Source organism: Eubalaena glacialis, chromosome 15 (assembly GCF_028564815.1).
Source record: "Eubalaena glacialis isolate mEubGla1 chromosome 15, mEubGla1.1.hap2.+ XY, whole genome shotgun sequence".
NCBI lineage: Eukaryota > Metazoa > Chordata > Mammalia > Artiodactyla > Balaenidae > Eubalaena > Eubalaena glacialis.
This window is the reverse complement of record NC_083730.1, coordinates 63,339,671-63,352,463: the sequence shown is the minus strand read 5'-3', so window position 1 is coordinate 63,352,463 and position 12,793 is coordinate 63,339,671.

Here is a 12,793-nt window from a genome sequence, read left to right as displayed (position 1 = left end):
TCCCATTAAGCAGTCATTCCCCACCCGCTCATCTCCCCAGCCCCTAGTACCCACTAATCTGCTTTCTGTCTCCATGGATTTGCTGACCTGGGTATTTCACATAAGTGGAATCATAGGATATGTGGTCTTTGGTGACTGGTTTCTTTCACTGAGCATAATGTTTTCAAGGTCTGTCCATGTTGTAGCCTGTGTCAGCACTTCATTCCTGTTTATGTGATCCTGTTTTAAATTCTACTCTTTGGCTCAAAAATCTTGTATGGTTCCCCATTGCCTACCCTGATAAAGTCCAAGCTCGTTCATGTGGCGTTCACTCTTCTGCAGAATCCTGCCTGCCCGTCTTACCTGCACCAACCCACTCTACTTTCTTGCTTCTGTGCCTTTGCCTAAGCCCCAGTCTCTGCATCTCTAAACCCCTGGACCCCAGACAAGCAGCAGCAGCATCCCCTGGGAAACTGTCCTAAACGCAAGTTCTCGGGCCCTTCCCCAGACCACTAAATCAGAGTCCAGATTCTGTCTTTCGACAAGCCCTGTGGGTGATGCTGATGTACACTGAAATTTGAGAATGTTTGGTCTCAATCACGTCACTCCTCAAAGTCTCATTCGTATGCTGCGCCCTGAGCCCTGCTTTCCCTCTCCTCTTACCTCCCAATGGACATCATCCTACATCCTTGAGAGGATTTCTCACTTTTTACACTGTGTCGTAGCCGTGTCTCCGTTAGTGGACGTCACCTGAGTGATATATTTTATCTAAACCCTGAGAAGGAGGTTGGATAAGGAGACCCTGAAGGTTGTCTCTGGCTGAGATTCTGGGCACGAGCTCCCAAGGGCAGCTGTGGCACTTTCTTGTACCCTCCGTCGTACTCACAGCCGAAAGCACAGCTCCCAAGTTATCCTGAGATTATGACTTTCCCACTTCATGGGTATCAAAATATCCTTTCTTTTATGAATGGTAGTAGTAATACTGGGGATGTTTGGATTTTTAAGTTTTTATTTGGTTTCCTTGTTGTTTACAAGTCTATTATCAGATATAAGATGTTCTCATTTTACGGCTCTGTCTGGGAACCACTGGCCTATAAAGATAGTGGGGTCAGGAGAAGCTCAGCCAGAGGGGTGTTTGGGAGCATCACTCTGGAACTGCCTAGGAGAACCTGACTTCTGCATAGTTCAGGAGCCATAGTCGGGCCATATTCAACTTCAAAGCTGCTCCCCCCTCCCGAACTCAGAGCCATGGCTCAGAGATTAGAGAGCTCAGCTAAGAACGAGAAAGAGGGAAAGATCGAAAATAGGGAAACCCCACTGCTGAGTGGATGAGGTCTCCAACATGCATGATGCAAAACATTTTCAAGGAAAGCAAACCTGCATCCCAGCCTTGTGATTTTATTAACACACGTGTGCACAAGCATACACACGCACAACACACACAGACACACTAACTAGAGCTGTAGAAACACCTCTTGAGTGCTCTTAAAGTCTAGACTTTGAGAAATTACAGATGGAGTGAATACCTTTTAAGTGCTACATGAAGGAAGCTTAAAAGTGAAAAAAAATCAAGTAACCAGCCCACCGCTTAAGAAGGATATTTAAAAGACTGGTGTGTTAGAGCTAGAGATGATTAAGGAAAACATGACAACCTTCAGCTATCACAGGCATATTCATAAAAGAGGGCGAAAGATCGGTTCCCAGGTTACTTCTTTCTGGATTCATATCTTACCTCATCCAAGGGGAAAAATGGAACTGGCTAAATTCCTAGGTGCTTCAGACGGCAAAGTAACAAAGAGTGGGAGCCACAGAGCAGTCCGTTTCAGCTCAAAAAGGAGACATTTACTCTCAGAGCTGGCCAGGGGAGTAGGTCCTGGAGGAGGGATTTCGCTTACTCTTCTGTCTCCCGGAGGCTGGAAACAGAGCCACCCAACGGGGACATCAGCCATGCGATTCCCAGCCAGGAGGTGTTTGGGCCCCATGGTCCCACCGCCTGCCCGGGGACCAGGCCGTCCCTACCAGCTTCGCTTTTCCATGGCAAACAGGAACAACGTGTGTGTTCACACGGACAAAGGCAGCTGGTTTAAAAAACTTTCACCCTGAGATAACAGACTGCTTTTTCTTTGAGGTCGTTATTTCATTAAAATGACATTTTTAATGACATAGTATGATAACAGATGGAATAATAGATGACTTTTTCAATTGTTTATGTCAGTCTTTATTGGACAAAATACAGAGCTAGCAACTTTACATCAGTTCCCCAATTTTTTTGTTTTATTTTGTTCTGTATGTATGTGTATATTTTTATTTTTAAATTTATTTTGGCCCATGAAATCCAAGTCTGGATGTACTGAAATATATATATATTATAAGTAAATTATATATTTATAAACAAACTTCAGTCTGGAAGTACTGAAATTTATATGTTTAAATATAAGTATATATGTATATTTAAATAAATAAATATGTACATAAAACATCTTTTTTTGGCTGAATCATTTGAAATTAATCATCACACTTCACTTTTAAGTACTTCAGCCTGTATCTCCCAAGAACAAAACATTCTTATATAATATGACAATAATATTATCATTCCTGAGATATTTAACATGACTGAACAATTATATTAATAATTAATCATGATAATTAATTTTATATTAATTAATTGATTTCTATTATACAATCCACAGTTTCCTGTCTCCTTCAATCTTTCAAGATTTTTGACATTTTTGAAGACCTATTTGTCCTGTAGAATATCTTCCACAATCTGGATATGAATAATTGTTTCCTCCTAATTAGATTTAGGTTAAACATTTTGGCAAGAAAACTACAAAGGTGACGTTGTATCCTTCCCATTGCATCTGAGCAGGGGGCACAGATGTAAGTTTATCCCATTACCAGTGATGCTAACTCAGCACAGGTGGTGTCCAGATTTCTCCATTGTAAGGCATCTTTTCTCTTTCTATTTAATAAGTAATCTGACCCAGTAAAGGTTTCAGATTCACTTTTACTTCCTGTCTCAGACTTGCTGTCAGCTGTTTCTCTAAGGAGCCCTGATTCCTTTTAATAGGGAATAGTATTTAGACACCAAGATTTTGGTGCTGAGTGTTTAAGTGATATTGGAAAGGGCATATAGGTCCTTTCAATGGATTAGATTAAACAAACAAACATGAGTTGATGCTAATACAACTACAGCTCTTCTTTCTCATGACTTATTTGTATTTCCCTTTCCCCTGGTTCCCAACAACACGTAACATATCTATCCTTCAATATACATAAAATAGTTCCAATATCACTAAACCAATACCCTTGAACAACAAAACTACTAAAGAAATTGATGATTTCTCTGCAGTTCTTTTTTTCCTCCTGTTTACTAAGGCTATATAGTCAGAGTACTTGGTTCAAAAGCTAATTGAATTCATTATTTTTTTCTATGTGTTTATGTAATTATTTAATGCACAGTTAGATTTATTTGTTTCTAGCTATATTCAAGTTTAGGTTAATTTTGTTTTGTGCTATGGACTAAATTTTGTCCCGCCTCCCAAAAAATTCATATGTTGAAGCCCTAACCCCAATGTAACTGTATTTGGAAATGGGGCTTTTCTGGAGGTAATTACGATTAAATCAAGTCATACGGGTGGGGCCCTGATCTGATAGGATTAGTGTCCTTATAAGAAGAGACACCAGATTGCTTTGCTTACTCTCTCTACACATACTGAGGAAAGGCTGCATGAGGATGCGGCAAGAAGGTGGCTGTCTGCAAGCCAGGAAGAGAGCCCTCACCAGAAATTGAATTGGCTGAACCCTGATCTGACTTCTAACCTCCAGAACTTGAGGAAATTAATTTCTCTTGTTTAAGCCCCCCCATCTATGGTATTTTGTTATGACAATCTGAGCTGAGTAACACATTTTGCTTTGTTCTTTATACATAATGTCGATTTCTTATAGGAATTTGAGGCATCCATTTCTCTGGATTATTAAGGTCCTGGCCAGAATGAACATACAAATAAATAATAAAAATAATAAACAAGGACATATGCATCAGATGTCTGCATAAATTATGGTTATTAATACCTCATAGGACTGTTGGAGATTAGACTGTGTATGAGATAATTCCCTAGGGAAACCAAGCCTAAGAAGGAGGTCAACCTAAAATACCAGAGGTCAGTGATGGAATCAGATTGAAAGTCACATTTTTTCCTAGACCAAAGTGTGTGCTTTTAAATACTGTGCTATACTTCCAGGAATAATAACAGTTAATAAGGATTAATAAGAGTTTCAGGGAGTTTAATGAGCCTGTAGAAAAACTATTCAGTATACACTTATAAATAATATAAAATATATAAAATACAAGTATATACAAGTATATAAAATACAAGTAAAATACAAGATATCTATTTCTCATATGCATAAAGGAAAATGAATAAGTTGATTTGGATTTATCTGCATAAGAGAGAGAGCATGACTAAATGCACTGGAGTTGAAGGCCAATCTCCAACACCAAGACCCCACCTCAAAGGTACCCCTTATCTTAGTCTCCCAGCAGTGTATCTGTTGGAAAATAACTCACCCTTAGGAGAGAAAGAATTGATATATCCAAGTCAGTGCAAGAAAGCTCAAGATTGCTTCAGCTTCCCCCATTTCAGAGAGGTGGGAAGGAGCTGTGATGACCCTGCCAACACCCACAGTGGAAGAAAGGGAAATGGCAGAGGGTCAAACTTTACCTTGGGGGGGCATGGTCAGGTGACTGGGAAACTCTTAAAGGAGACAGCATTTATAATGTTGATTTTAAGCCTGGAGAACCCAGGTTGGGCCCCTTTCTTGGTAAGTGTCTTAGAAGAATAGAAGTGCCAGCATGGGTCCAAGGTAGCAGCTACCCCCCAGACCAGATCACCTCTGCCCTTGCCTGAATGTGGCAAAAAGAGCCAATACACCCCCTCTTGTGGCTTAGGCGAGGTGAGGTGGGGTTTCACCTACAAACAAAGACCCATGGCTAGTCTATACATCATTCTTAACCCTCACAAGAGCCTGTGGGGAAACTAGTAACATTTTACTGTTTTGTGATGAAAAAAACTAAATTTCAGATACTTAAGTAACTTTCTTAAGGTCAAATATTTAGCAAATGGCAGGCAGGATTTGAACCAAGGTCCTCTGAGGCTGAAGCACTTTTCACTAGATTATGCCATTGGATATGTTATATATTCAACAGCTCTACTAACAAAAAGTTTATGTTTACTGAAAAAATATAGATTGTAACACGTGTTTTTTTTTTAATTGAAGTATACTTGATTGACAGTGCTGTGCCAGTCTCTGCTGTACAGCAAAGTGACTCAGTTATACACATGTAGACATTCTTTTTTTTATATTCTTTTCCTTTATGGTTTATCACAGGATATTGCATGCAATTCCCTGTGCTATACATAGGACCTTGTTGTTTATCCATCCTATATATAATAGTTTATATCTGCTAATCCCAAACTCCCAATCTATCCCTCCCCCACCCCCATCCCCCTTAGCAACCACAAGTCTGTTCTCTATGTCTATATAACATGTGTTTTTTTCCTCACTTCTCAGTTATGAAAGGAACAGGAGAATGTTTATTGAGCACCTACCACATGCTAAATGTTTTCAAATCTGTGAGGCCATCATCCCACCCAGCGAACCAGTGAATCATCCCCGTGTTGTAGATGAGGACCCTGGGGTGCAGAGAGGACCATTAGTAATTACCCACAGTCACACAGCAAGTAGCAGGACGAGGGTACTATTTCTTCTGACTAGAATCCTGGTGTTCTTTTGTTCTACTAGATCCCTTCTTCCTAGTATAGAGTTTGATTGTTTTACCCCAACCCCACAATTCAAGGCACTGACAATCACCTAGCAGCCTCTCTCCAGGGAGTGGAAGAGAGATCTTCTGAGAATCCACCAAGATCTGTGGATAACTTTGCATGCTCAACCCTGTTTCAGTGGTGGAAACTGTCACAGCATTTCTAAGCAATTACCTAAAGTTCAGCTGAGAGCTCCTCATGACTCTAATATTCATCAACAATGGATTTGCAAAAACCAGAGCAAGCATCCAGGCAGATAAATCATTTCATTTATATGTTATAATAGTCTTGGCTAGAAAAGTTTACGTTGATAAGAACCAATAGCAGAACACAGCTTGGAGGCCCGAGTGTTTTCTCTCATGACCCATTAAATATCCTAGACCATTTCCAAAATATTTTTATCATCCCATGACCATCAAGTAAGTCTCTTCTTGAGTATTAGGTTCTAAGTTAAAGCATCAACATTGAAAATGGGTGAGAAGTTTTTATAGACAGGTTCCTTTGCTCTTACAATGGCCCATAGACTCACAGTCTTTCAGGCACTGAGGGGGATGGAAAAAGAGTTTTACGACTTCCTTTTGGAGGGCTCCAGACCTCTTTTTCTCTTTAAATAAATTTTTAATTAATGTATGAACATGTGTGAAGACAAGCTCACAAATCATAAAGTGAACAGCCTGATGAATCATCACGGATTGAACACACTCACATAACCAACACCCAGATCAGGAAATACCAGAACCTTAGACTCATCCCCACCTTGACCCTCCTCCAAGTTACTACCTCTCTCTAAAGGTAATGACTATCCTGGCTTTTAATACAATAAATTCATTTTCCCTTCTTTTGAATGTTGTTTTTTTTTTTAATTAATTATTTATTTATTTTTATTTTTGTTCTGTGTTGGGTCTTCGTTTCTGTGCGAGGGCTTTCTCTAGTTGCGGCAAGTGGGGGCCACTCTTCATCGCGGTGCGTGGGCCTCTCACTATCGCGGCCTCTCTTGTTGCGGAGCACAGGCTCCAGACGCGCAGGCTCAGTGGTTGTGGCTCACGGGCCCAGTTGCTCCGTGGCATGTGGGATCCTCCCAGACCTGGGCTCGAACCCATGTCCCCTGCATTGGCAGGCAGACTCCCAACCACTGTGCCACCAGGGAAGCCCTTGAATGTTTTATATATAGAATCATGAAGTTCTATGTATCAGTCTGTTGGATAGATACCTAATCAGGGAACTGCTAGATGATAAAATGTAAATACATTCAGCTTTAATTGATACCACCAAACAGTTTTCCAAGTTGGTTGTATGGATTTACGGTTCCCTTAGAGTATGAGCATTCCAGATGCTCATACTTGGTAATTCCATCCTTTTCAATAATTTTAACCATTCTGGTGGGTGTGTAGTAGTATTTCATTGTGGTTATAATCTGCATGTCTCTGATGACTAATGAGGTTGAATTGCTTTATGTTCTGTGGCCATTTGGATATTCTCTTCTATCCAGCATTTAAATGAGGAAATCCTCAAAATCTTGGTCCTAATATTCTCTTCTCATCTCACTCTTATACTCTTTATTTCAATAACTAATCTTTAGGCACAGCTTGAATTATCTGCCATTTTGCTTTCACATCTTTTTATTCACTTAGTAGACATTTACTCAGCTCCTACTATAACCCTAGGCACTGGTACACGATGGTGAACAAAAACAGACATGGAATATACAAAGAATCCTTAGCACTCAACAGTAAAAAAAATGAACAACCCAATTTAAAAAGGAGTAAAACATCTGAATAGATGCCTCACCAAAGAAGATATACAGATGGCAAATAGACACATGAAAAGATTCTCAACATCATATATTCTTGGGCAATTTCAAATTAAAATAAGATACCACTATACTCCTTTTAGAACAGCTAAGATCGAAAACACTATCAACAACAAATACTGGTGAGGATGTGGAGCAAAAGGAACCCTCATTTATTGCTGGTGGGCATGCAAAATGGTGCACTTTGGAAGACAGCTTGGTGGTTTCTTACAAAACTAAACATACTCTTACCATATGGTCCAGTAATTGCACTCCTTAGTATTTACCCAAAAGAGTTGAAAACTTATATCCACACAAAAATCTGTACACGGCTGTTCATAGCAGCTTTATTCATAATTGCCAAAACTTGGAAGCCACCAAGATATCCTTCAGTAGGCAAATGAATAAACTATGGTCCATCCAGACAGTGGAATATTATTCAGCACTAAAAAGAAATGCTATCAGGACTTCCCTGGAGGTCCAGTGGTTAAGACTCTGTGCTTCCAACGCAGGGAGCGCGGGTTCAATCCCTGGTCGGAGAACTAAGATGCCACATGGTGTAGCCAAAAAAAAGCGCTATCAAGCCATGAAAAGATACGGAGGAATCTTACATGCAAATGACTAAGTGAAAGAAGCCAATCTGAAAAGGCTACATACTGTATGATTCCAACTATATGACGTTCTAGAAAAGGCAAAACTATGGAGACATTTAAAAAAATCAGTGGTTTCCAAGGGTTAGGATAAAGGAGGAATTAATAGGCAGAGCACAGCGGATTTTTAGGGCAATTAAACTGTTCTGTACTATACTGTAATGCTGGATAAATGTCATTATACATTTGTCAAAACCCAAACAACATATAACACCAAGAGTGAACTCTAATGTAAACTATGTTCTTTGGGTGATAATGATGTTTCAGTGTTGATTCATCGACTCTAACAAATGTACCACTCAGGTGCAGGGTGTTGATGGTGGAGAAGATTGTGTCTTTGGTAGGGGGAGGGGGCAGATGGGAACTTTCTGTACTTTCTGTTCAATTTTTCTATGAACCTAAAACTTCTCTAAAAAATAAAGCCCATCTAATAAAAAAAAAAAAAGACTTGGTCCTGTTCTTACATTCTAGTGACAGAGACAGTTGTTAGTCAAATGAGAATGCAGATAAATGTAAAACTGTGATTGGTGATTGCTCCAGGTACCACGAAGGTGAGGTATGTGGTGCTGTGAGGGTTTATTACAGGCTTGGGGGTGAGGAAAGGTAACCATAAGGGAATGACAAGTGATTTGGAATCTAAAGGAAAAGTAGGGAGTCCCTAGGCCAAGGGGAGAGGGAGGAGGATTGGGGGCAGATGGAACCACATAGGCAAAGGCACTCAAGCACAACTCTCCGGGGAACCAAGAGGCCAGGGTGGCTGGAGGATGGTGTGCATGCGGGTGATTTCAAAACCTTCTTCAGTTCTGACCTTTCCTCCGAGCTCCAGACTCATGTCTAACTACCTACCCAACCATCCCACCTTGCTTGTCTTTTGGGCCCCTAAAACTCTACAAGACCTTCCTCCCCGAATCTAGTCTTCTTTATGCTCGTCCTAGTGCGAGGATTGGAACCACGCCCTGGCCCCCTCAGCAAAGATCTCTCTCTTTTACGTTCCTGACATTTCTCCGAGTCGCCCTCTTCTCTCCATCTCTGCTGTTGCCACGTGACGTGGACCCCCGTGGTCTCCCCCTGAGATTCCTGCACTAGCATCCTGACAGGTCTCCCCACAGACACCTCTCACCCTGCTCAACGTTTATCAGAACAGTTTTTCAAAACTAAACCTGATTACATCACATCCCTTGCTTAAATCCCAGCAATGGTTTCCCCTTGCTCTTGGAATAAAGACCAGCACATGTAACAGGTCTAACACACTAGGCGTGACCCAGCCCTTGCTGCACCCTCTCTCCCTCCACACTGCAGTCCCAGGTCCCCGAATATGCCATGCTTCCTGCCACCTTTACACATGCTCCTTCTCCTGGGATGTACCCCCCCCCCCACCCCTTTTGCCGCTAAGCATTCACACATCTTTTTAGATCTAACCTCAAACCTCCTCACCCTGAGGAAGCTTTCCCAGACTCCAGACTAGAGCAAGTCCCAGATTCTGCTCTCATCTTTCTGGCTCCCTTCCTCCATAACACTTGGCACATTTATTTGTGTGATTCTGATAAATATTTCTCTCCCTCCAGAGACAGTAATGTCCACGAATGTGGAAAGTGTTCCTATTTTTGTAACTTCAGCTCCTAGCATAGTCCTAGATAATACACATACAACTGATATTTTTTGAACCAATAATGAGTACCCTCCTTGCTCTCCTCAGTCATCTTCTTAGTTTTGGATAAGTCCCCGATCATTAGAGGGTCCACATTATGGAGGAGTAGAGGTGCCTTCCTTTGCAGTATGGTAACGTATGAAGGTACCATGGGGCCCCACTTCCCCTTAAATAATGTCTGGTTCCTATGGCATTTTAGATTCACACTATTAAAGTCATTCCTATAAGTTAAAGCCACCAAAACCATGCTGTCCTGTAGCCACTAACCACGTGTGGCTGTTGAGTGTATAAGATGCGGCTGGTCCAAATTGAGATGTACTGTAAGTGTGAAATATGTAAGATTTTTAAGACTTAGTATGAAAAAAAGAATTCAAAATATCTCATTAATTTTTTTGATTACATATTGAAATGAGAGATAGTATGTATAATAATATTTAATATATTATTAAAATGAAAAAAAAATGAATTTAATCTGCTTTCTCTTTACTTTTTCACATGTAGCTACTAGAGAATTAAAAATTGCATATGTGGTTCACATTATATTTCTATTGGACAGAACTTCTGTAACATATAACTTTCAAAATATAAAAATTACTACATCATTAACATCTCTCCAGCAATTTGCATGGATTTTTAAAAAATAATCTAAGATCACCTTGAAATGAAGCAGATCTAAGCAGTTTTGTGTCACCTAATAGGAACCAACTTGGAGCCAGCTTAGGCCAGAAAACACTGGTAGTTAAGGGGAGATGTTGATTGAACAGCTTGGGGGATATCTCATAAGGTCAACAGGGGGAACACGAGGGACTCAGAAGGAACTGGACTTGGAAGAACAAAGTCAGCTGGACCTTCCTTCTTGCTTCTGTCGACCCCTGAAATTTTCCTGTTATGGTGATCGCCACACACAGAACAGGGCACCAAGAGCTGGGAACACTGAGACGAGCCCAAAGTACACCGGCCTGCTCAGCCTCTGCCTCAGCCTGAATCAGATCACTGTGGAAAGAACCTAGGGAGACCTGGGTTTTCTGGACAGAGTTGGGGAGGGACCAGGAGCCAGAGAAAGGCATCCAGGAAACCCAGGGCAGACCCTCCAGAACCCAGAAGCACCATCAGCACAGAGGCGGGAAGAGAAGGGACATGTCTGACACTGGCCGTCACTCCCTCTGAAGACGAGGCGACCAGGACCAGGAACAAAGGAGGTGAAACAGTTAAATGTGGCTCCTGGGCCTCTCTTTTCCAGGAACTGACATAAATTCTGTTTGTCTGCCTACATGGAGTTGTGGTTAGGAACACATTTCTGAGGGATTGGTTTGGTTTCAATGTTTTCCAGCATCTGGTAAAAACAGAACTATGCAAGTTGAGTATTCTAAGGCTTTTGTTTGGGTTTTGAAACAGGAACATTTTGAAATACTGAATATGTTATTTTTTCATGTTATTATTTTACTTAAAGAGTTCCTTTTTAAGTGAAACCAACTTTTCAGCTACTAACATAAACACTGCAAGTAGTCTTCCTTTTTGCTTTAAAGCCAGTTTCAGATACTGCAATTGTAGAGGCAGGAAAGAAAAGGAAGGAGAGAGAGAGAGAGAGAGATACCACACCACAAATGAAGAGGACATTTGGGACAGTTATGCAAGTTTTTCTTGAATGTTCTAAGTAATCACTATTATCCTTTTTCTACCTTTGGCTTTGGAGATCTTTTCACAAAAGGCAACCTACTGAGAGAGATCAGAATTTATCTGGAGCAGCTATTTGCATTTGATTTTTAATGTCTTTTAATAACATGTGTGTCCAGATGCTTTCCTTGTTTATACATAAAAGAACCTTACTATGTATGCTTTTTTATTTTCTTCTTAGCATGTAGATTTAATATGGTTTCACTTACTGGATTCAGAGAGGAATATAGAAATTAACAAGGGGGTTCTAGATTTCTGCTTCTCGCCAAGATTAAGTAACAGGGACCAGATATATGCTCCTGCCTGAAACACCCCACCCCCCCAAAAAAAGAAACTGGATTTTTAAAAATATTTCAAGACACTGGCTGTAAGTAACAAAGGACAATGAGCCCTAAGAGATGAGAAAGAAATGAGGTGAGCCCTGTGATTGCCCCACCCTGTGGAAACTGAGAGTTTCCAGACTGTGGTGCAGAGCAGGGAACACAGGCAAAGCCTGGTGGGTTCCCTGGATTGTGGGGACAGAGATGAGAGTCTGCGGAGAATAGGGCGACTGGAGCTCATAGGGCTGAGCACCAGACAAGGGAGCGCTTCGAAAAGAGAGAACCCTGGGATCTGCAGGGGGGTCTCCCTCGAATAGTCAGCAGACACCCACCAACCAGCATGTCCATGTGAGGAAATCATCAGAGACCAGGGAAAGAACCACCTGAAAGGATTACAGGGAACAGTGTTTGGTGCTCACTCAGGGCTAGGAATAGTGCCTGTTCCCATCAGGCAGGCTGAAACCCTCCTCATTCATGAAACATTGGGTAGGGTCCTCAGAAAAGGGGAAAAATTAGACTAAACACTAGTCTGGTCCTGCCAAATTAATCCAAAAAGCAAGATCTGAAAGGATTAGATTGTTTCAGAGTAACTTAACTGTGTTCCAGAACAAAGCTCAAAAGTATTTATGGGAATACAAAATAGCCACACCCAAAGTCTGACAACCAGTGAAGAATTACCAGTTAAGCAAAGAACCAGGAAAATAAAAGCTAAAAAGGAGGAGAAAAACCAATTAAAACTGACCCAGATCTGACCCAGATGTTAAAATTAGAAGACAAGGACATTAAAATAGTTATTTCAACTGTATTATATATGTTCAAAAAATTAAGTAGAGACAAGGAAGATATCAAAAAGACCCAAATGAAACTTCTACGGATGAAAATTGCAATGTCTGAAGCAAAAAATGCAC